This window comes from Chiloscyllium plagiosum, unplaced genomic scaffold (assembly GCF_037043375.1).
Source record: "Chiloscyllium plagiosum isolate Xiang-an unplaced genomic scaffold, Cpla_swu_hap1 HiC_scaffold_28, whole genome shotgun sequence".
Classification (NCBI taxonomy): domain Eukaryota; kingdom Metazoa; phylum Chordata; class Chondrichthyes; order Orectolobiformes; family Hemiscylliidae; genus Chiloscyllium; species Chiloscyllium plagiosum.
This window is the reverse complement of record NW_028270166.1, coordinates 22,630,268-22,651,699: the sequence shown is the minus strand read 5'-3', so window position 1 is coordinate 22,651,699 and position 21,432 is coordinate 22,630,268. Positions and strand designations below refer to the sequence as shown.

At 37.0% G+C, this 21,432-nt stretch overlaps 1 protein-coding gene across 3 annotated transcripts in view; it reads left to right on the top strand.

Moving 5' to 3' along the window:
• Nucleotides 1–21,432, top strand: part of LOC122565325 (uncharacterized) — a 61,328-nt gene that overhangs the window by 1,378 nt on the left and 38,518 nt on the right. For all 3 annotated transcript variants that reach the window (XM_087976045.1, XM_043721178.2, XM_043721179.2), the window contains exon 3: nucleotides 6,599–7,661. The gene's annotated coding sequence lies outside the window, so the exon portion shown is untranslated. The remainder of the gene's footprint in view (nucleotides 1–6,598; nucleotides 7,662–21,432) is intronic.

Here is a 21,432-nt window from a genome sequence, read left to right as displayed (position 1 = left end):
TTTTATACTCAACAGCTTACCTGAAAAATATAATCAGCCAATACTTCAAAATCTATGAAAATGTTGCTAGCAGCCATTCAAGTAAGGAAAACGATACAAACCCATGTCTTCAACTGGATATCTTAACCTAACTATTCATTTGGAATAAATTGTAAGGAATAGCGAGGAATCTTTTTTTCCAAAGATGTAACTGACAACTCAGCACATTTCAGCTGTTTTTATTAAATCATTCAAATTCTGACCAAAAGAGTGAAACTCAGTATTATCAACAACAAGTACCCTACATTCAATCACTTCTATAAGAAGAAAAAAAATAATGAATTTATAAATTACTGAGGAAGATTGTAATTGCTACAGGCAAGAGAATTATTTTGGATCTCAAGGCAGAAAGATATAGTGTTGACATTTTATGTGTAATTACAGGTATTTGTCAAAAATTGTACCTGAATCAATACTGAATGTTAATTGTCCAACATGACTTAACAGGTTTACTGGTGACAGGTCTTGTGTGTGGTTGTAGTGTCCCTATAGGTGTGGATTCAACTGTTACTTACCCTGGAATTTTATCAAAACATGAGTGAACATGTTGGTTTGAAAAAATTTCTCGGATTAAAAGCTGCATTCTATGCTTTAAAGTCAAGAGTTTTCTGCTTCGGCTGTAACATTAGCTGAGTGAAGAGCTGACACGGATAGAGCGTTGTCAAAGTTATAGAGTCATAGAATATGGAAACAGACCTTTCAGTCAAACTTGTCTGCGCCAACCAAACATCCCAATCTGACCTAGTTCCATTTTCCAGCATTTGGCCCAAATTCCTCTGAACCGTTCCTATTCAAATACCTATCGAAATGCCTTTTAAATTTGTAATTGTACCCACCACCACCACTTCTGGCAGATCATTCCATACATACACCACCCTCTGTGTGAAAAAGTTACCCCTCAGGTCTTTTTAAATTTTTTCAGCTCTGATTTTAAAACTATGCCCTTTAGTTTTGGAATCCCCCAACCTAGGAAAAAGACCTTGGCTATTCACCCTATCATGCCACTCATGATTTTATAAATCTCTATAAGGTCAGCCCTCAGACTCTGACAAAAGCCCCAGTCTATTTATCCTCTCCCTGTAGCTCAAACCCTCAAGTCTTGCAACATTCTTGTAAATCTTTTCTCCATCCTCTCAGGTTTAATATTTTGCCTGTAGAAGGGTGACCAGACTTGTAGGAAGTATTCTAAGAGTGAGCTCACCAATTACATCTTAAAAATAATTGTTTTTATTAACCTGTTTTTCTAAACAAGTCATTCAAGGATGATAGTACACACCTGGAGTGGGTGGGACTTGAACCTGGGCCTTCCTGATCAGGAGCACAGAAGCTACCACTGCACCACATGACATCCGAACTTCCACACTTGAATATTCTGATCAATGAAAGCAAGGATGCCAAATACCTTCGTCATCACCCTGTCTACATGCTACTCCACTTTCAAGGAATCTGCATCCCAAGGTCTTTTTGTTTGGCAATACTCCCCAGAACCCTACCATTAACTATAAAAGTCCTGCCTTGGTTTGCTTTACAAAAATGTAACATCGCACATGTACATTAAATTCCATCTGATCAAGGTCCCATCGTACTCTGTGATAATCTTCTTCACTGTCCACTATACCACCTATTTTGGTATCATCTGCAAACATATTGACTATACCTCCTATATTCGCATCCAAATCCTTTATATAAATGATGAAAATCATTGGACCCAACACAGATCCTTGTGGCACACCATTGGTCACAGGCCTCTAGTCTGAAAATCAACCTTCTAGCACCACCCTCTGTCTCCTACCTTCAAGCCAATTTTGGAACCAAGTTGAATGCTTTGCTGAAGTCCATATAGACAATGTCATATAGACAAAAATGTCAAGTTAACGAGACACGATTTCCCACACACAAAACCATGTTGACTATCTCTAATCAGTCCTTGCCTTTCTAAATATATGTAAATCCAGTCACTCAGAATCCCCTCCAACAATTTACACACCAATGACATAAGGCTCACCAATCTATAGTTCTTGGCTTCTCCTTACAGCCAGTCTTAAATATTGACACAACACTAACCAAGTGTCTTCTAGCACCTCACCGTGGCTGTCGATGTTACAAATATTTCGGCAAGGAAACCAGCAATCCCTTTCCCAGATAAAGATCTGGGAAACACCTGATCAGGTCCCAGGGATTTAACTACCTTTATCATTTTTAAGACCTCCAGCATAGTTTCTTTAATATGAACACTTTTCAAGATAAGTTATTTATTTCCCCAAATTTCCTCACCTCTATGTGCTTTTCCAAAATAAATACTTCCGAAAAGCTAATTTTTATACCTATGGAAAATATTCCCATCACAACTTTTGCAATCAAACAAAGCAACTAACATTTCATTACAACCTAAAAACATCCAAGACTTTGAAGCAACTTCCAGAGACTGTTATCATTTATGTTACTCCATAACTATTTGTCATCACTTCTATACATCCTGTATATATTTTCATTGTGTAAGACAACAACGTTTGAAGTTGTTCGGACTTGCAATAACACGTTCTACTGTTTTTCAAAATACCATATTATAGCAATGATCTAAAATGTAAGGCCACTTAAATGGATCACCTATGTAGAAATACACCTGACAAATTTACTTTACCCAGTAGAAGCAGATGGTAATTGGTATTGCTTGATGTGTTTTATCTCTCAGAAATGTGCAGAGGTGATAGGATACTTTCTACCGGTGAAATCTGAATGATATGGGATATGGTGGCAGATTTCCTAAAATTGCATGAGATGTCATGTGAGGCCTTTCTCAACATTAAGAGCAAAAAGTGACTTAATCAGCTCACTTAGTTCCTTTACTGTTCAAAAATCTATCTTTGCCTTAAAAGTTACAATCCTTCAGAGGTCTGCATGGTGCTGGCATGCTGAGTGTGGCCATGCAACTGCACAGCTTTGAAGGAATATTAGTGATCAGTCAAGAGAGTGACTATGTTGCTGCACAGTACACACAACATCAATACAACACCCACAACATGTGTCAGCAACTCACACAACAAACACATCAAATGGCTCTGTCTCAAAGTTAAAAGTGAGTAGTACTCAGTTAAAAACAAAGAGGGCTGCTGTCAGTCAGAGTTGAGACAGGCTGGGGCGGTGGCCAGTACAGTTAGTCAAGATCAGTTCATGATCTGTCAAGGGATTTTGGTATGTTTAGATGTCCCAACGGGGCCATCTGGGTCAGGGGTTCCATTCATCTCCTGACTGGGGAGTGGACCACAGATTCAGTGGAGCCAATCAGGGGCTCAGCAGATTGTTAGTTGGGGAGATGTACAGAGTTTGGACAGGGGCCAAACAGTCAACATTTAGGGCTATATGTCCAGGTCAGTCAGTGTGGGGAGCATAGGGAACAGAGTCCTGGGGACCATAGGAATGAATTTCATGGGTGGATATCTGGGTACCTGCTGCAGTAGGAAGTTGGGGTGACTCAATGCTGGGGACTCAAGGCAGCAACCTGGAATATGGAGAGTACAAGGACAGTGAAGTGGGGATATCGATATGTAAGTAGGATGAGCTGGTAGTATGTGGGATGTATAGTGATAGGCAGTTGCCACCATTGCGGCCTCATCAAGGGGATTGTGCTGCATGATGGTGAGCGTGATAAATTGTAGGGATGTGAAGGATAAGAATTGGAGTGATAGTTAAGGTTGTAGGTGGGAACATAATAGGGTTCAGTACATATGAGCTGTCCAGGAACTGCTAGATAAAAAGGAACATGGAGGGTTTGGAGGGAACCTGACGTCGAGGCTGAGTCTATTACTCACACTATTGAGCACAACTATGTTGTATTCTATGATCTGTCAAGTGCTAAATGCAACCTATAAATGAAATATGGCTGTGGTCATGCTCCTGGAGTAGTGAGGAATCTGTGTCTGTTTCCTGGCCAAAACTGTGTGCTTCATTTCTAAGTGACAGGAGGCTCTTCAACGGACAGTTGTATTAGTTTTGCATTTGCAATCATATGATAGTGCATGTGAAATACATGCAGTGGACAAGTAAACTGGTCATAAACAATGTTGACCATGTTATTGACCTTTGCAAATTGGAGAGACATTTCTGTGAAGCAGAAGTAATCACCAATTACCTTAAAATGCACACACCAAATGCAAGGGCCCTTCTGGGGTGCATAGAGTTATGGAACTGTTGCCATCTCAATAGAATCAAGTACAAGATTTTCTTATGCCTTCCATGAGTGATGTGGGATGAGAAGGAAAAGTATTCAGTACTGATGCATCATTTGCACTCTCCTATTATATCTTTACCTCAGGATTTGTAGTGTATTAATCATAATAAAGTTCAATATCAAATTGCCAACTGTCATTCAAATAAAAGCAAAATACTGCAGAGCTGGAAATCTGAAATAAAAACAAAAAAACTCAGTAGGTCTGGCAACATCTGTGCAGAGAAATAGAGTTAATGTTTCAATTCCAGTATGATGCTTCCTCAGAACTGAGAGCTTGAAAGTGATGGTTTTTTACCATGTTCAAAGAGGGAGGAGAAGCGAGTGGAATAGATGGTGATGGTGCCAAAACCAAACTATGAAAAGTACCAATTCTGGTAAAGGATAGAGAGAGATGTAAAATAGATATAAATTATTTGTATCAAAGGGAGAAAATTGGTCCTTTCTGCTGAAAGCAAAGCCCAAACAGGGCATGAGTCATTCCTGATGAAGGGCTAATGCCCGACACGTCGACTGTCCTGAACCTCGGATGCTGCATAACCTGCTATGCTTTTTCCAGTACCATGCTTTTCGATGCTCCAACATCTGCAATCCTCTCCTTCTCCTAACAAGCCATGGCCTGTATGAAGGAACAGGTAGTAGTCAAACTGGACAGAGGTCAAGTTCTGAAGTTGTGGAACTTAATGTAGAGTTCTGAAGGCTAAAATGCCTAAAGGAAAACTGGGATGTTATTTTACCATCTTGCATCGAGCTTTGTTGGAACAGTGTAGCATCCCAGGATGAAAGGCATGGGAGCGAGATGGTTTGTTAAAATAGTGAGTAACTAGAATTATCAGGGTCACTGTTACAAAGCGGAGGTATTTCATAAAGTGGTCACTCAGTCTGTGTTTGGTCTTTCCTCAATGAGGAGGAAACGAGTGAAAACACAGGTTTTACGCCTTCTGCTAATGTTTGGGAAGATGCAATGGGTGTATGAGGAGTAGTGGAGGAGTCAAATAGGGTTTGGTAGAAAGATTCTGAGTGGAGGGGAGGGGAAGATAATTTGATGATGGTAAGTCTGGGACAATAGCGTGAGGAAATGGGCTAGGCTTCTTGGACAAGAAACTATAAAATTTGCCAAAAATTACACTTTGCCAAAACACCGTAAGGTTCAACCCTTTAGCTGAAGGGAGCTTTATTTATAATGGTTTACATTTTCTGCAATCATGCTTACAACTAGTTTTTATTTTCAGCTAGTTTCAATTTTTGTGCACACCCGAGGCTTAACAGCTGACTATGAATGATTAGTAATCTGACACATGAACAAATATTGAACAATTGAACACTATGTTGCTCAGTTAGGCTGGGTTCTGCAGTATGGCTGTAGATTTAGCTGATAAGTGGTCTGCTCTTGCATTCTGTTGACCAAGGGGAAATAAAGCCTAACATGTCTGGAAGTCAGTTAGGCTCCAAGGCACTCTCTCATAACAAACTGAGGAACTAGAAAATGTCTAAAATTCCTGGGGTTGTATGTGCCAGAGAATGTTTGATTATGAAATGTAAACATGTATTGTATATATAAAGAATAAGTACAGTGAGGCAAGTGTTGGCTCAGTGGTTAGCACTGCTGCCTCACATCACCAGGGGCCTGGGTTCAATTCCAGCCTTGGATGACTGTATGGAGTTTGCACATTCTCCCTGTGTTTTTGTGGTTTTCTGCTGGATGCTCCGGTTTCCTCCCACAGTTCAACTTTATGTGCAGGTTAGATGGATTGGCCCCTAGGGTCCAGGGATGTGCAGGCTAGGTGGATTAGCCATGGAAAATGCAGGATAACGGGGGTTATGTTTCTGGATAGGATGCTCTGAGGGTTGGTGTCAACTGAATGGGCTCTATTTGCAAGTAGGGTTTCTAAGATCCATGTATTATATTTAAATAAACTTCATGCTATGCTTTATTATATTTAATCTGTTATGTAATGTACACTTTGGATATAAAACAAGTGTATTTTTGGAATAACAAATCAGATAGGCATTAATTGTTATTTTAAGAATGCCCTCCACCAGCATCTGCTTGGTTTGTCTCTTTGTTATTGTAAATTGTGTTTCAATAGTGCTGAAAATATGTTGCTGGAAAAGCGCAGCAGGTCAGGCAGCATCCAAGGAACAGGAGAATCGACATTTCGGGCATAAGCCCTTCTTCAGGAATGAGGAAAGTGTGTCCAGCATCTGTAGTCCTCACTTTCTCCTCTGTATTTCAATAGTCCAAGGTTAAAACAGGAAACAATTCTCCCCTATTGTTCACTGCTTTTTAAAGATTGTTCAGTTGTGATATGTTTACATTTTCTATGCCAGCAGAGTCTGAAGAGGGAGACCTGAAGTATGATGGACACTTTTAAGACCTTTATATAAATAGATCATGTCTTCACATTCTGAATGGAATCACGCGATGAAAACAACTTGAAGTGTAAACAAATATTCAGGAGTAAATAATCTCTCTCAATTGATAAATGATTACTCCTCCATCTTGAACAACACTTGGAGAAAACAAGAAGCAAAGGCACAGAATGTACTGAGTGGGAGAATTCAATTTGCTGGCCAAGTCCTCTGTTACAATTTGGTTCATACTCACCTCTTTGCTAATTTTGGTGGAAAGGACGAAAATGCATTAAAGGGTTGATTATTTTTCATTCGTATTATCTAAGTCCAGAATTTTCACAGAACTGTTATGGTACAGAAGGATCCATTGTGCCTTCTCTAGTTCTGCAAATGAGTGTCATGACTTAGTGTCGTTTTGGTCTAAATGAATTAATTTGCAATAATTTTTGGAGCTTTACCAAATATACTATGAAGAGTATCCAAAATTTGCTATCTGGTTTCGATTGAAAAGAGAATCGAAATGGAAAATAGATTCAAAACCACATTATATAATGCTATTAATTGAATTATTTTAATTAGTCCCATGTCGTGATGGCTAGAATAACAGATTTTGACTCTGAGCTTCAGAAATTTCTGGAAAGATTTTGTAACAATTTCAGAATGAGCTCATCACATTAAGCCTAGAAGAGAGAAAAGAGAATTAAAATTAAAAAAAAGTAAAGTAACATCTAATGATTTTCTTATTGTGAACTGTTCCAAAGGATGATAGAATTCAAGATCTTAATGCCAATAATACATACTTCAATCCCAGGCCATTCCAAGTCCTACCCGTCAATTCTAGAGTTACTTTCATTAGTGACTGTGTTGTAGATGATTATCACACAGGATTGGCTGATATTTTGATTCTACCGGAGCTGGCACCTGTTGCTTCTCATCAGTCCCAGACTGAGACAGAGAAGAACGAGAGGGGCAGCTCGAGACCTCAGCACCACATAAAATCAGGACTTTTATATAGAACTGCCTTACTTCTGAAAGATATCAAGTGAGTCACTTTTGATGAAGTATTTATTTCACATTCACATATGAATTTAATAGTTAATCTTGTTCGTCCTTTTTCATTTTTATGGCCCCTGGGTTCTGTTGCTATTTCTGGACGAGTTGCGATATAAGAGTGGAGTCTGCAGATCTGGCGAATTATTGCTTCCTTAAAACAATTGTCAAATAGAAGAAGGCAATTAAAATAATGGAAATTTATTATTTTTGTGACTTTGAATAATTTTGTTGTATTTCACATGAGAATAACATTTTATATGTGTGCTTATGTGTATGTATGTGTGAAAAGAATGAGGACTGTAGCTAAGATAAACTTAGTCTTGGTCAGTATGATTATTTTAGCAAAATTAAATAATGAAAATAACTCTTTAAAATAAATCTCTCTATAGACTAAAAATATTCTTATTTTAAATATTTTCCCTTAAGCATTATTGTCAATTATTTAGTCAAACTAGAAAACAATAACCTCCATAAGAGTCTAAGGCCGTTCACTAGTGTTCTTAAGTTAGTAAAACGGTGTGTTGGTGAGGTGGTATCAATGTAGAAATCATATGGATTATGTAGATCAAATCATCCTATGAATGTGCTGTCCTTTTTAAAGCTAACCTGCTAGTGCATTCTTTTGCAGTCTTACTTGTTTCCTTCCTACTCTCCATTTATGATGAGGACATATGTATCTACATTTTTACCTGTTGTATGGTATGTTTTACATGTATGTTTTATTTGCCTTCTTTAATGTGAACTTAGTATTTCCATCTTTTGTATTTCTCTTTACTTTCCTTGGACGCTGTACTTCTATTCCCTTTCCTTCTTATTATCTAGTCATGCCTCCTTTCATGTCTCTCGTCTAAGGTACTTTACCAAATCTAAATCAATGGTGCAGCCTTTTACTTATAACGTTCTGTTCTTGTGCTGATGTCTCAAGTTTTACTCCATTTAGATAAGCCCACTTCCGTCTGTGTGTCTCCTCAAATTCCTAAGAGTCCTCCAAGGCACTCATCCCTACCTCCTCACATGCAAATATCCAAATGCTGTATCCTCTTCTTTCACCAACTTTCCCACATACCTCATCTCCTGGGGACTAATTTTGCCAAGCTCTAACCAGTTTTGCTTAACCCCATCTACCAATTAGTCTCTACTTGGATTCTATTAGTCAGTAGAATCTTTTGCAATATGTTATTTTCCCGAGTTCTGCACCATTACTTGCACTTGGCCATCCATCGTTGTAATTCCTTCTTTGTCTTAGTCTCATGTTTGATCATGCTCCTGTGAAGCATTTAGGACCTTTTAGCAGATTGTGCCAACACTTATTAGAGCATATATTTGGGAAAATCCACATATCTGCAGTATCAACATGTTCATCTGAAGATTACAATGAAAACATTTATTTTAATTTGATACTATTTTATACTTTACACTGATTAAATGTTTCAGATACCATAGAATGCGATTTGATTTTCCTACCTATCCATATTTATTGAACAACTATTTCTTCAAAACACATTTACCAACAAAATTATTAAAAGTGCTACAAAATGCTGGTTGTTAAATGTTAACTGCTAATAGTGATATTAATGCTTCCAAAATGGCCTGGACAGAGTAGATGTTGGGAAGATGTTTCCATTGGTAGGAGAGGCTAGGTCCCAAGGGACCCTTAGAGTAAAGGGAAGACCTTTTAGAATGGAGATAAGGCAAAAACTTCTTCTGTCAGAGAATGGTGAATCTATGGAATTCATTGGCACAGAATGTTGTGAACGCCAAGTCATTGAGTATGCTTAAAACTGAGATAGACAGATTCTTGGATATCAAGGGGAGAAAACAGGAGAATGTGTTGGAGAAACCTAGCAGCCATGATTGAATGGTGGAGCAGATTCAGTGGGCTGAATGCCTAATTTCTAATCCTATGTCTTAAAGTCTTGAAATGTATTTTAAAATTTCATTCTATGAGCAACACTTCAAAACATATATCAATAAGTTCTAGTGGCTGGCTGGTTGATATACTTGCATACTTTACCAGAGAGAAGTGATATGTGGGATTATTTCCCGAAGTTCCACTTACAAGCTATGAATTCATGATCCTAACACTAGAAACAAGGTGAGTTCAAGCTCCAAGGAATTGATGAAATGTGAAAATCAGAGATTAGGAAGGCAATATTAATACCAGAAGTAATCTTAGATTAATTGTCATAGTGACCTTGTAGTTGCTATGTTCTTTATTTGTAATCAGTATTGCACTATGAAAACCCCAAAAAAGTTATGAATTTTTCCGTAATCCAATTAATAACCATTAAGCTATAAATCCTCAGCTGCAATGTTCGTTATGCAGTAACAATTATACTGTAAAATCTTTAACTGGAGTCAATAAAATACTGTTAATGACAAATTGAAGTAACTATGTATATTTAGAAGGAATGTGGAACAACATAAACCAAGAGAGATGAGAGGAAAGGTCAAACTGATACAGGCGATAGTGTCCTATGTTGTAACAGTGATTACACTTCAAAAGTACTTCATTGGCTGCAAAACATTTTAGAATTCACTAAAAGGCATTATACGATTTCAATTTATTTCTTTTTGTGTTCATTTTGTTGGTATATGTGTTTTGAAGAAACAGTTGTTCAATAAATATAGATAGGTAGGAAAATCAAATAGCATTTTATGGTATCTGAAACATTTAATCAGTGTAAAGTATAAAATAGTATTAAATTAAAATGAATGTTTTCATTGTAATCTTCAGATGAACGTTTGATATTGCAGATATGTAGATTTTCCCAAATATGTGTTGTAATAAGTGTTGGCACAATCTACTGCAATCCGTAAATGAGCTCTAGATTAAAGTTGGTATAGAATTTATTCTTTTATAACAAACAGATGTGACCTCAAAATCCCTCAAGTGTTTATTCTGGGATTAAGGGTAATATCGGAGTTGCTAGAATTTAAAAATAAATGCAGTTTATTTTATTACTTTGCCAAATGATCAGTTAAATCAGAAACATGTGGTACAATAAACTGGTGTAGCAGCGTCCTGTGTCACACAGATTGTTTTAAAAAGAGTTGCTTAAAGCAACTTTTGTAGTCATAGGTCAATATTAGAGATGAAATATGCAAGGGTGCTTTATACCAAAATCTGTAATCAGATTCATTTAAATAGTGGAAAGCCCTACGAACATGTTATTTGAATGTCATCTTGCTTAGGCGATAATATAGAGTACCACATGTAAGATAGTTTAAGACTGAAAAGGGTGAAAAACATATTTTGAATAGAATGAAAAGAATGGCATGGTGTTAAAGCACACCAGAACTCTGTGCTGTAGATAAGTTTGCAATAATAATTCTGTGGAGTGGCACAGTGGCTCAGTGGTTAGCACTGTTGCCCCACAGCGCCAGGGACCCGGGTTTCGATTCCAACCTTGGGTGACTGTGTAGAGTTTGCATGTTCTCCCTGTATCTGCGTGGATTTCCTCCAGGTGCTCTGGTTTCCCCCCACAATCCAAAGATGTGCAGTTTAGGTGAATTGGCCATGTTAAATTGCCCTCAGTGTTAGGTGCATTAGTCAGGGTAAATATAGGGTAGGGGAATGGGTCTGGGTGGGTTACTCTTCGGAGGGTCGGTGTGGACTTGCTGGGCTGAAGGGCCTGTTTCCACACTGTAGGGAATCTAATTAAAAAAAAGTTAACAATTGCAATCTGTTACACAAGTTGACACTTAGTCTAATGTCATCAACACCAAGATTGAGATGACATCAACACCAAGATTGTAAACCAGTCTTATTTTCTCCTGGTTGCTGAACAATCATTCGTAACAGTAACAGGAAATTCTGCCAGATTAATCAGTATTATTGCTTTGGGAGAAGTTGACTAAGCCTTTTTTCACTCAAATGAGTAGAAAATCAGGAAAAGGCCAAGTCATCCTGGATGCTACTTTAACAACAAGATAATGATACGAGTGAAGGATTGGCACCTGTGAGAAACTACTCAAAGTGCCATCCACTATTTCATTATAGTTTGTAAGTGTTCAAATTTGTTTAAAATTCCTGCAGTTGTTCTGCAATTACATTATAATTAATATTATCACATTACTTCTTTCTGATAACATATTGTGAAAAGGCATTTTGCTTTGAAAAGATAAATAATCATATCCTAAAATGTTGCTTATTTGCACATTTGAGTATGTTTAAAATACTGCAAATTATTAGTAGAATTACTTTAGAAAGTTCTTCTCAATGATAATTCAGTTGGTGATCTGATTTTTCATTATTCATGTTTAAATCCTCTGAATCACTTATCAGTGACAAATGTCAGCTTATCGAAACAACAAAAGAAGTTTAATACCCTGCATAAATATACATAGATTATTTGACACAATATTTTACTAAACTCTTCAAGTAAGATGGAAAATTATGCTTATTTTCAAAATTCCATGATTAAGTATGTAATCTAAGCTGAAACTTGCTGCAGTTTTAAAGGAAAGAAAGTTTTATTGTTATTTGAATGAAATGTTGAACTAATACTATATCTACCTGTTCAGTTGGACATAAATATAATATGATATTTTTCAAAGAGTTTCATCCTATGTCCACCCAGCCCTTAAATACTGAAGATAAAATAGCCCGTAAGTCATCTCAGTGCTATGCATAAATTGCAAAATAACCCATTCACAGAATTAGCATCAATAATTACTGATTTTCCAATTCACTTAAGATCTTTGTTTTGCAGCTGCATTTAATGTTCTTGCCCTTTAGATTTTGTGCATATGTAACATAATTTTTTTAAAACTTGCATTATAGTGAACCAAAAATCTGACTAACATTGTAGATTGTAAAAATAGCAAGACTTGCGATGATAGCTGACAGATGGAACAATAACTTTCATTACATATATTAAAACCTGATTTTCATGTATTTCCTGCTTTATAACTAAATGGTCTCTAAATTTGGAATCGGTTTTCTATTCTCTGGCTTTGCATTCGCAAATTAATTGAAACTGGAACATAATGCTCATAAAGTAGAACTAGCAAGGGAATATCCTCATGTTCTGTCATCCCCAAAGATTCACACATTCCTTTTCAATGTGAGATACAGAATCATAGAATCTAACAGCACAGAACAAAGCCATTTGGTCTAGTAAGTGTGTGTCTACACTTTAGAAGAACCGTCCAGTTAGTATCTCTCTTCTATTCCTACCCCAGACCCCTGTAATTTTGATCTATTTCAAGTAACAATGTTTGTGAGTAGTCAAATACATGGAGACTTAGTGTAAAAGTACTTTTCTTTGATGCGTTTAGTTATTAAATCCTAATTGATCGCACATTTAAAAAAAGCATTAAAATACTGCAAAGTATTTGGAAGGATTATTTTAGAGAGTTCTTCTCTTTAATAATTCAGTTGGTGGCATGATTCTTCTTCATTCATGCTTAAAGCCTGAGAAGCAGTTTTTCGATGATTGAGGTCACTTTATTCATTACATTCTCTTTTGAAGGCAATGATTTTGTATTCATTCCCCTGTCAAGAAGTCATTTCCAAATCCTAAGTATTCATGTGTAAAAGATTTTTATCTCCCTGTTGTCTCATGTTTTGGACATGAGAATATACAGCAGTAATGTCCCTGAAACAAAAGTACATCCTTTATCTTTTGCTTGATAGTTGTTTAGTCATTTAGGATGTTTCATTTTGTTTTCAACTTCAAGAATTGGACTAGATTATGATTTTTAGAAGTTGCTGATTATTTGTTGTTGCAATTAGCCCATTGCTCATCAAGATAGTCACATACTTGGAATTTTTAAAGTACAGATCTGCACCACATTCATTAGAATGTCATTAAAATGCTTGAAACAAGCCAATTGGAAGTGACCAAATGTATGAAGCATGTTTCTGTAGTTAATTTCTCTGAGGAATAAACTGACATTCAATGGAAAAGGTCCCTAACATGTTGAACAATTAAGTTCAAAATCAATGGGTCAGTTTCAGGTCACTGCCATGGCTATAAATAAAAGTGATGATAAAGAAACCTCACTGCTATTGCAATCCACGGATGTTATGAAGCACTGAAGTATTTTTGAAGCAAAGTCACTGTTGTCATGTAGGAAACTAAATAGCCAAATTACACACAGCAAGCTCCCACAAGTAGCAACGTGATAATAATCAAATAATCTGTTCTTGTGTTGTTGACGATAGGATTTTTTAAGTTAAGCATTGATGGCAAGTAAATAATCTCAGGTTATGTCGTCCACAGTATTAGTTGGTGGAAATCAATTAGTTTATTCTGTTATTTTAAAAAAAGTTTGTTGACACTTGAAAAGAATCCCACTATGACATTAGAAAAATTGTAAATAATGTAACATTCATGATTGTTGATGCACCTTTTGTAGTATATGGCACACACTGAAATTCACAGGCATGAGAGATTTCCATTGTTGCTATTTGTACTCAAAGCTTAAAAGTATGTTGAAAGGGCATGCTTATAATTTTTCTGTGAGTACTGCCCAAATGAACACATACATGAATTGAACAATGAGTCACGTTCATAATATACTTAAGTCCTGTCCATAGTATATCAATAAAGCCTTATTTTCAATTATCTTTGTCATTTTTAGTGTCATTGTTTTCCTCATTGTAAATGATTATATTACATTTACAATAGAACTATTTCACTGCACTGAAAGTACATTCTCCCACATATGACGATGTCGTGCTAAAAGGAATTTTTGCTGCCATATGCAAAACTATTAATGTTCATATTCACACACATGTCTTATTTAACTGTGAGGAAATTCACCCCATTATCAGTGAGAAATTTTGCTGTTCATACAAATTTAGACCATTGCATTGGTTGCCAATTCTACAAAATGTAATGTCAAACTGTTTCTTTTTTCCTTTAAGTGTTTACCTTTAAATCCAGAGCCACTACCTCTTTGAAATCTCTTGCTAAGGGCAGACTACTGCAAGCTGTCACATTGTGCTTCTTAAAAATCTCAAATCTATTGCATTCCCCATCCCTTACTCCTGCATACTTATGAAAATTTAACATTTTAAGAGGATGGAGAGACAAATTGCCTCTGTAATTTTAACATAATTGATTTTTGTCTTCTAAATTTCCACACTAATATCAATATAACCTCTTTAAATTTCTTTAGTGAAGAAATCAGCTGTGCTTTCTTAATTGATAATCTACTTAATAACAATGGTATTTCACTGAACACAACATATGTGCGCTAATAAAATGATTGATTCTGGCTATTTTACAAGGAATGATCACTTTTCAATGATTTTGGTATGTTATCATACCCACTTGCACGTACTGTAGCCGTGAAACTACTGTCTCATACAGCACAACAGAAAGACTCTGTCACCAACTTATTCATCACTCGGCTGAAGATTGTTGAGATCAAAACAATGCCCTCTTTTGATGGATCTCCATCATCATCCTAATCTTACATTTCATTTTTAGTATTGAATACTCTATTACAGCATTTGGGATAAATCATGGCTTAATGGTACTTTGACTTTAACCTGGAATATCATTCGTCTACACTCTGGGCATTTCTGAGGTTCATTCTCTTTATTCTCAAAATTATCAATAGCATTTCTGACTTAATTTCTATTAGTTACAGTTCTCCTTTCACACGCTTGCTTCCATTTCATATTTAGACAGTCTTGTTAATTTGTTAATATTAAGTCCTCAATTTTTGCCTTCATCCTGATTGCCACCTTCGTGCTACAAATACTTCTGGAAAGGAATGTATTCCTCAGTTTTTTTTTTAAATGTTTCCAACATTTGTTCTAGCAATTTGTTTATCTGCAAATTTAACACACATCAAAATCAGAATATTATCCATACTCAATACTTTGATACTGATCAAAAACTTAAATGTCAGTTCAGATTGTAGAAATTCCAAATGTTATTTTTGCAGTCTTTCAAACAATGTACAGAATTCCATTATGTAATCTTCCATGATACTATCCTCAGTCTTCCTAAATATTTCAAAATCCAACAACATTTCATAAACAATCAGTAAGCCATCTTTTTGGTAAATTTTATCAAACATTCAATCTGCATTCAAATCATCTGGCTGCAATTCCATTATAAAAAAGACTTTTTGCTTCCATATGGTAATGAAAGCTAAGGTCATGCCTTTTTCTTCTTCAGTAAACAAGTCGCCCCGATCCACATAATTACTTTATTCTTCCATTGGTCATAAGATTCACTCTCAGAGATAGCTAATCTTTTCACTTTTCCAAGTTTTTCATTTTGACTCCATCTTCCTGTACTACCACTGATATACATTAGAAGATAAATGTTTTTGGACAGGGTCCACACTTATTTCAGCTAACTACCCTCCATAAAACTGAACACTACTGATTACGAGCTCCCTGCATTTAAACAATCAATTCTCACTCAATTAATTTATCCATCACATATTCCTTTGTTCTCAGGAATCCCTTCAGACATGAATAGATGATAATTTAAGGGTTAAACTGAGCAACATAAGACCCATTATTAGATGCTACATTGGTACTGTTCCAAGATGTCCATGCATTTCCAATGTAAAGTGTGCTAAGTGCCGTCTTGGTAAAGAGGTTTGCATAAGGGTGATGAGCTGCATGAAGAAGGATTCCAGTTCCTCAATGTGCAGCTGCTATGTAATATAGGCAGTGCATTATGCAAATAAATACTTCCTATGTTGATAGCAGTCATGGTTCCTTCATTCTGCTGCAGTCCTCTGTGCCACTATGTTTGACCCACCACAACAAGTCAAAGGTAGACGACTCGACAAAAAGTGTTTTGTCAGTAGCTGATGACTCTTGTTTGAAAACCACACACATGCAAACAAGACCAATGGTGAGAGCCATAATACCACAAGGAACATTGCAGAACATTCTGCTCTCTTCAGCAATGCTTCTGCTGTCTGTTTTGCTCTGAATATAGATCTGAATGTGAATCAGTTTTAATCCAAATCTGAATGTGAATCAGTTTTAATCCAAATCTGAATGTGAATCAGTTTTAATCCAAATCTGAATCAGGAGGTGGAGCCTTGCAATACCCACCTAAGTGGATTTCAAACATTGGAGTAATTTTGTATATGCCGCACAAAATCATGATTATGAGGGAACAGTTCTTACCACAGCTATCAAACAAGAAGCAGCAGGGGCAGAAAAAAACAAGCAAACAGAAGCCAAAGAGGGGAGATACAAACATCCCCTCAAGGTTAATCCACTGTTCAATCAGGTCATTGTTAATCTTTGAAATTCTCTTTTCCATAGAACAATGGAGGCTAGATTATTGAATATATTGAAGACTGAGTTTATCAGAATTATAAGTCTTATTCTCTTTTGGGGGTTGGAGCTGGCACCGGCAGAAAAATGGCCACAATCAGATCAGCAATGATTTTACTGAATGGCACAGCAGGTTCATTGGAGCAAATTACTTACTCTTGCCCTTATTTCTTATTTCTTATGTTTTATGATCCATTTCAACTTGAAGCAGAATTACTCCTTCCCTCATCCGTAGAGATGGAGAGAGAGGCAGTAAGAAGAGGAAATAATTTGGCAATTTGACCTTGATGAGATATTCACCTCCTTCTCGCCACGTCACTAATGAGACTCTCTGTAGCCTAACAAATTTTCAATCTCACCCTCTGGTGAACTTCCATCTGACAAATCTTTTTGCTCTGGCTCCTGCATAGTTGAATCTCAGCACATTCTAATCTCTCTATTCTAATCTCTAAAGTTTCAGTCAGCGTACAGTTAATCCCAGCATCCCTGTTGAATGGCTTTTCAACACAAAATCAAGAGAGCCTGGCAGGTGTTAAGTTAGCCTACAGTTGGTGGCATCAATTGTATAGATGCAGGCCACTATAAACCTTGGAACCCTTCCTTTAGAGTACTGCAGGGCACTTCCACAGCAACAAGTCTTGTTTCAGCATGCCAATGGTCTCCTCCATCGCATAGCTTTCATTGTATGCATACTGCAAACCTGTATGTTTGAGAGTTGCACACTGGAGCCATGAGCCAAGTCATTGGTGGATTGCTTTTGTCAGGGAGAAGCCATCCTTTGGTCTGCAATAGTAGCTCAATGACAATGGATGTGCATTGGCTGCTGTCAGCATACTGCACATTGATCTACATTCTCTCAGTATGGTCAGATAACAGCTGAGGAAATAGAATCCTTTTCAGTTCCAATAGACCTCAGACAATATGTGCAGCACCCGCAAAGTGATGTGACTTTCTACACTGGAGTAGTCTGAAATCCTTGCAAAGCTACTTGTTTCTTCTTCTGGCTGCTCTCTGTCAAGACAGAGCAGAACTGTAATAAGTTTTCTTTAGACAGTTTCAATGAACTTCCACTATACAGCATGTGGATGTCAAATTGCAAAATGCCACAACTCCTACAACTACAACATGAAAGAAGCACCAGTCATAGAAGTTTGTTGTCTTTTACAGCCACTGGCAATGAGATCCTTCCTGTATTCTGAAGCCGCATGTGGCAGATTTTAGTGAATCATTTAGAATCATAGAATCCCTGCAGTGTGGGAGCAGGCCATTCAGCCCATCAAGTGCACACCGATCATTCGAAGAGCATCCCACCCAGACCCATTCCTACTCTATCCCTGTAACCCTGCATTTCCCATGGCTAATCCATCTAGTCTACACATCCCTGAACACAATGGAGAATTTAGCATGGCTAATCCACCATGGCCAAGTTCTTTTATGAAATGCAGAAATCTCAGATTTTTCACTGTTCCTTCTTAACATTCAGCTGGGAGAATGCTCCCTTAGCACCATGATAGATATGGTTTCCTGCTGACAACCTAATCTCCTCCTCCTGCCCTTCTCTGCATTCTTTCTGTCTGTATTCCTAGTCATGCTGTCAACCAAGGAACATATTTGTTACTCCAACCATTCCAGGGAGAAATTGATTTGTGCAAGAACTTTGAAGTCAGGATAAAATCCTTCAACACATACCACTCTCCGTGCACGTTAACAGCTTTAAAGCGCTCTGAAAATCATCACATACTTGCACAATTGCAGAAACAGCTAGTTGAAATTAATCAACAATTAACTTGAAAGAGATTATGATCCCTTTAACTATAACTGCTCGGATATCCTTCCTGCTGTTGAACCAATGTTCAGCTGTAAGGGTGTTAAGGGAGGGTATGAGGAGGGGTCTACATCTCCAAAATGGCAGCTCTTAGGCCAGAACAACATTACACATTAATTGAAATCAAAATCTATCAGCTCTGTATATTTGCAGTAGTTTTCATTTTGACTTCTCTAAGACTTTGACCTTAATGGGATTCTGGATGGCTCATACCTGAAATGGATGCCCTCAGCAGATAAAAAGGAAATTTCTAGCATCCAAATAAAGGGCAGTATGGATTTAAGTTTTGTACTTTATGGCTTTAAAATGTAGACTGAGTTACATCTGTATGTAGCAGGTTCAATTCCACATCACCCACACATCCTCTAACTCTGCTTAATTGGAGTACAACACTTGGTTTTGACTTCATCTGTGCAACTTTGTGGAAGATGTGTTATATTTACATTGAATAAAGAAATGGATTAACTTACTGTCCTAATATGTAAAAGTCACTCCCTTGAGCAAGTTTCTGAGAAGAGTTAAAATGTAGTTACTCAATGAGATTTTATTTATTTGTCAATAATTCCAACCCCAATCCTTTTACATGTGTCTTATTAGATAGGAATTTTTTCTAATTTGTTATCAAAAATGAATATATAGCATGAATCATCAAACACAATTATTTTTATGGGAACAATATCCAAGGACTCTGAACAAGGCAGTACATCACCAATATTGTAGAACATTTTGACCTATGAGACAGTATTGAGCACCCTGTGATTGTTCAGACATTATATTTAGCCCAGAAAAGATTAGTCTAGTCTAGAATGATCAACTGTAATTAGAATACAAATTTTGCATCATGCAGCACAGTGTAAAGTAACATGTATTAATTTCTATCATTTAATTTTGATTACCTTCAAAACAACTTTAATCTGTGAATGGAAATCACATCTTAATTCCTACATAATTGTTTTGGATAAAATAAGCAAGCTATCTGCTGGGAGCTGAACCTTGAGTACTCAGAGTGCTCAGAACTAAGATTACTAATAATAATCATTGAACTTACTGAGTTACCTTAGCAACTATGATATAGGCCTCTCCCCTCGTGGTTTGATCCTAAATTCTCTGTGAAGTCCAAAATGGGGAACCGATTATTGAAAGTGTAAATGCTCTGGGATGTTGCGATTTAAAGAATTCTTTTTGCTCCCTTTCAGCATCAGCACCATGATGACATTTCCCCCTATGTTTTGAAAATATGTATAACTACATCCTGTAGTCTTACATTAATGAAATGAATCATTAAGTTAAGGCCCTGTCTGCTCTCAGGTATGTATAAAAGATCTCACAGCATCATTCTGAAGAAAAGCTGGGGAATTATCATCATCCCTTAATCAACGTTATTAAAAACAAAATTATCTAGTTATTATCACACTGCAGTTTGCAGGAACCTGTGTACACAAATTGGTTGCTGCTTTTCCTACATTAATGACTGCATTCAGAAGCACTTTATTAGCTTTAAAGAGCTTTGGTAGGAGCTACATAAATGCAAGTTTTTCTGTATTTTATTTCCTTCCTGCTGTATAAGTACAGATGCAGTATATAATGTCTACATAATATGCATATACCACCATATAATAAATATATATCAGTAACACTGAATCAAAGGTGGAATTTTACATTCCACCAGCTGTGATTTTAAAGGCAGTGTGGTTCTCATAAAATACAATGTATGTCTTGTCTCCCTGTTTTCCATTTGATGTGGGAGGGGAACTGTAGAGGATTTAGAAGTGCCACCCACTCTTTGTCTTACTGAGGCCCTTTGGTGGCCAATTAAAGGGCATTTATGTACCTTATTATGCCCCATTGATATTTTACCCAGGGCAGATAGAGGCCTATTGCTAAGCAGGTAACTTGACAGCTTTAGCAAGGGGTGATCTTTGGAGATTCTCTGTGTCCTTCAGAAACATGCCCACAAGGGGGCGTATCATGTTACATCTCCCCACCCAAAATTCACACTCACATTTAACATTACTCATTGCAGGACTACAAAATGCCAATCTACGATGCAAATAAGCTGAAGGTTTGAATTATAAATGATGCTAATGAATCTTCATTATTTTTAAATCCATGTTTTTGTAGATGATTTCAAAGTGAAACAATTGCATGCCATTTACAAAAAAATAAATCTGTAAAAAATGCATGGGAGGAAAAGTATATAGCATCATAGAGTCATAGAGATGTACAGCATGGAAACAAACCCTTCAGTCCAACTCATCCATGCTGACCAGATATCCCAACCTAATCTGGTCCCATTTGGCAGCACTTGGCCCATTTCCCTTTAAACTTTCCTATTCATGTACCCATCCAGATGTCTTTTAAATGTTGTAATTGTACCAGCCTCCATCACCTCCTCTGGCAGCTCATTCATTACACGTTCCACCCTGTGTGTAAAAAAGTTGTCCCTTAGATCCCTTTTAAATGTTTCCCCTGTCACCCTAAACCTATGCCCTCTAGTTGTGGAATCCCCCACCCCAGAAAAAAACCTTGTCTATTTATCTTATCTGTGTCCCTCATGATTTTATAAACCTCTATAGGGTCATCCCTCAGCCTCCGACGCTCCAGGAAAAACAGCCCCAGCTGATTCAGCGTCTCCCTATAGCTCAAATTCTCCAACTATGGCAA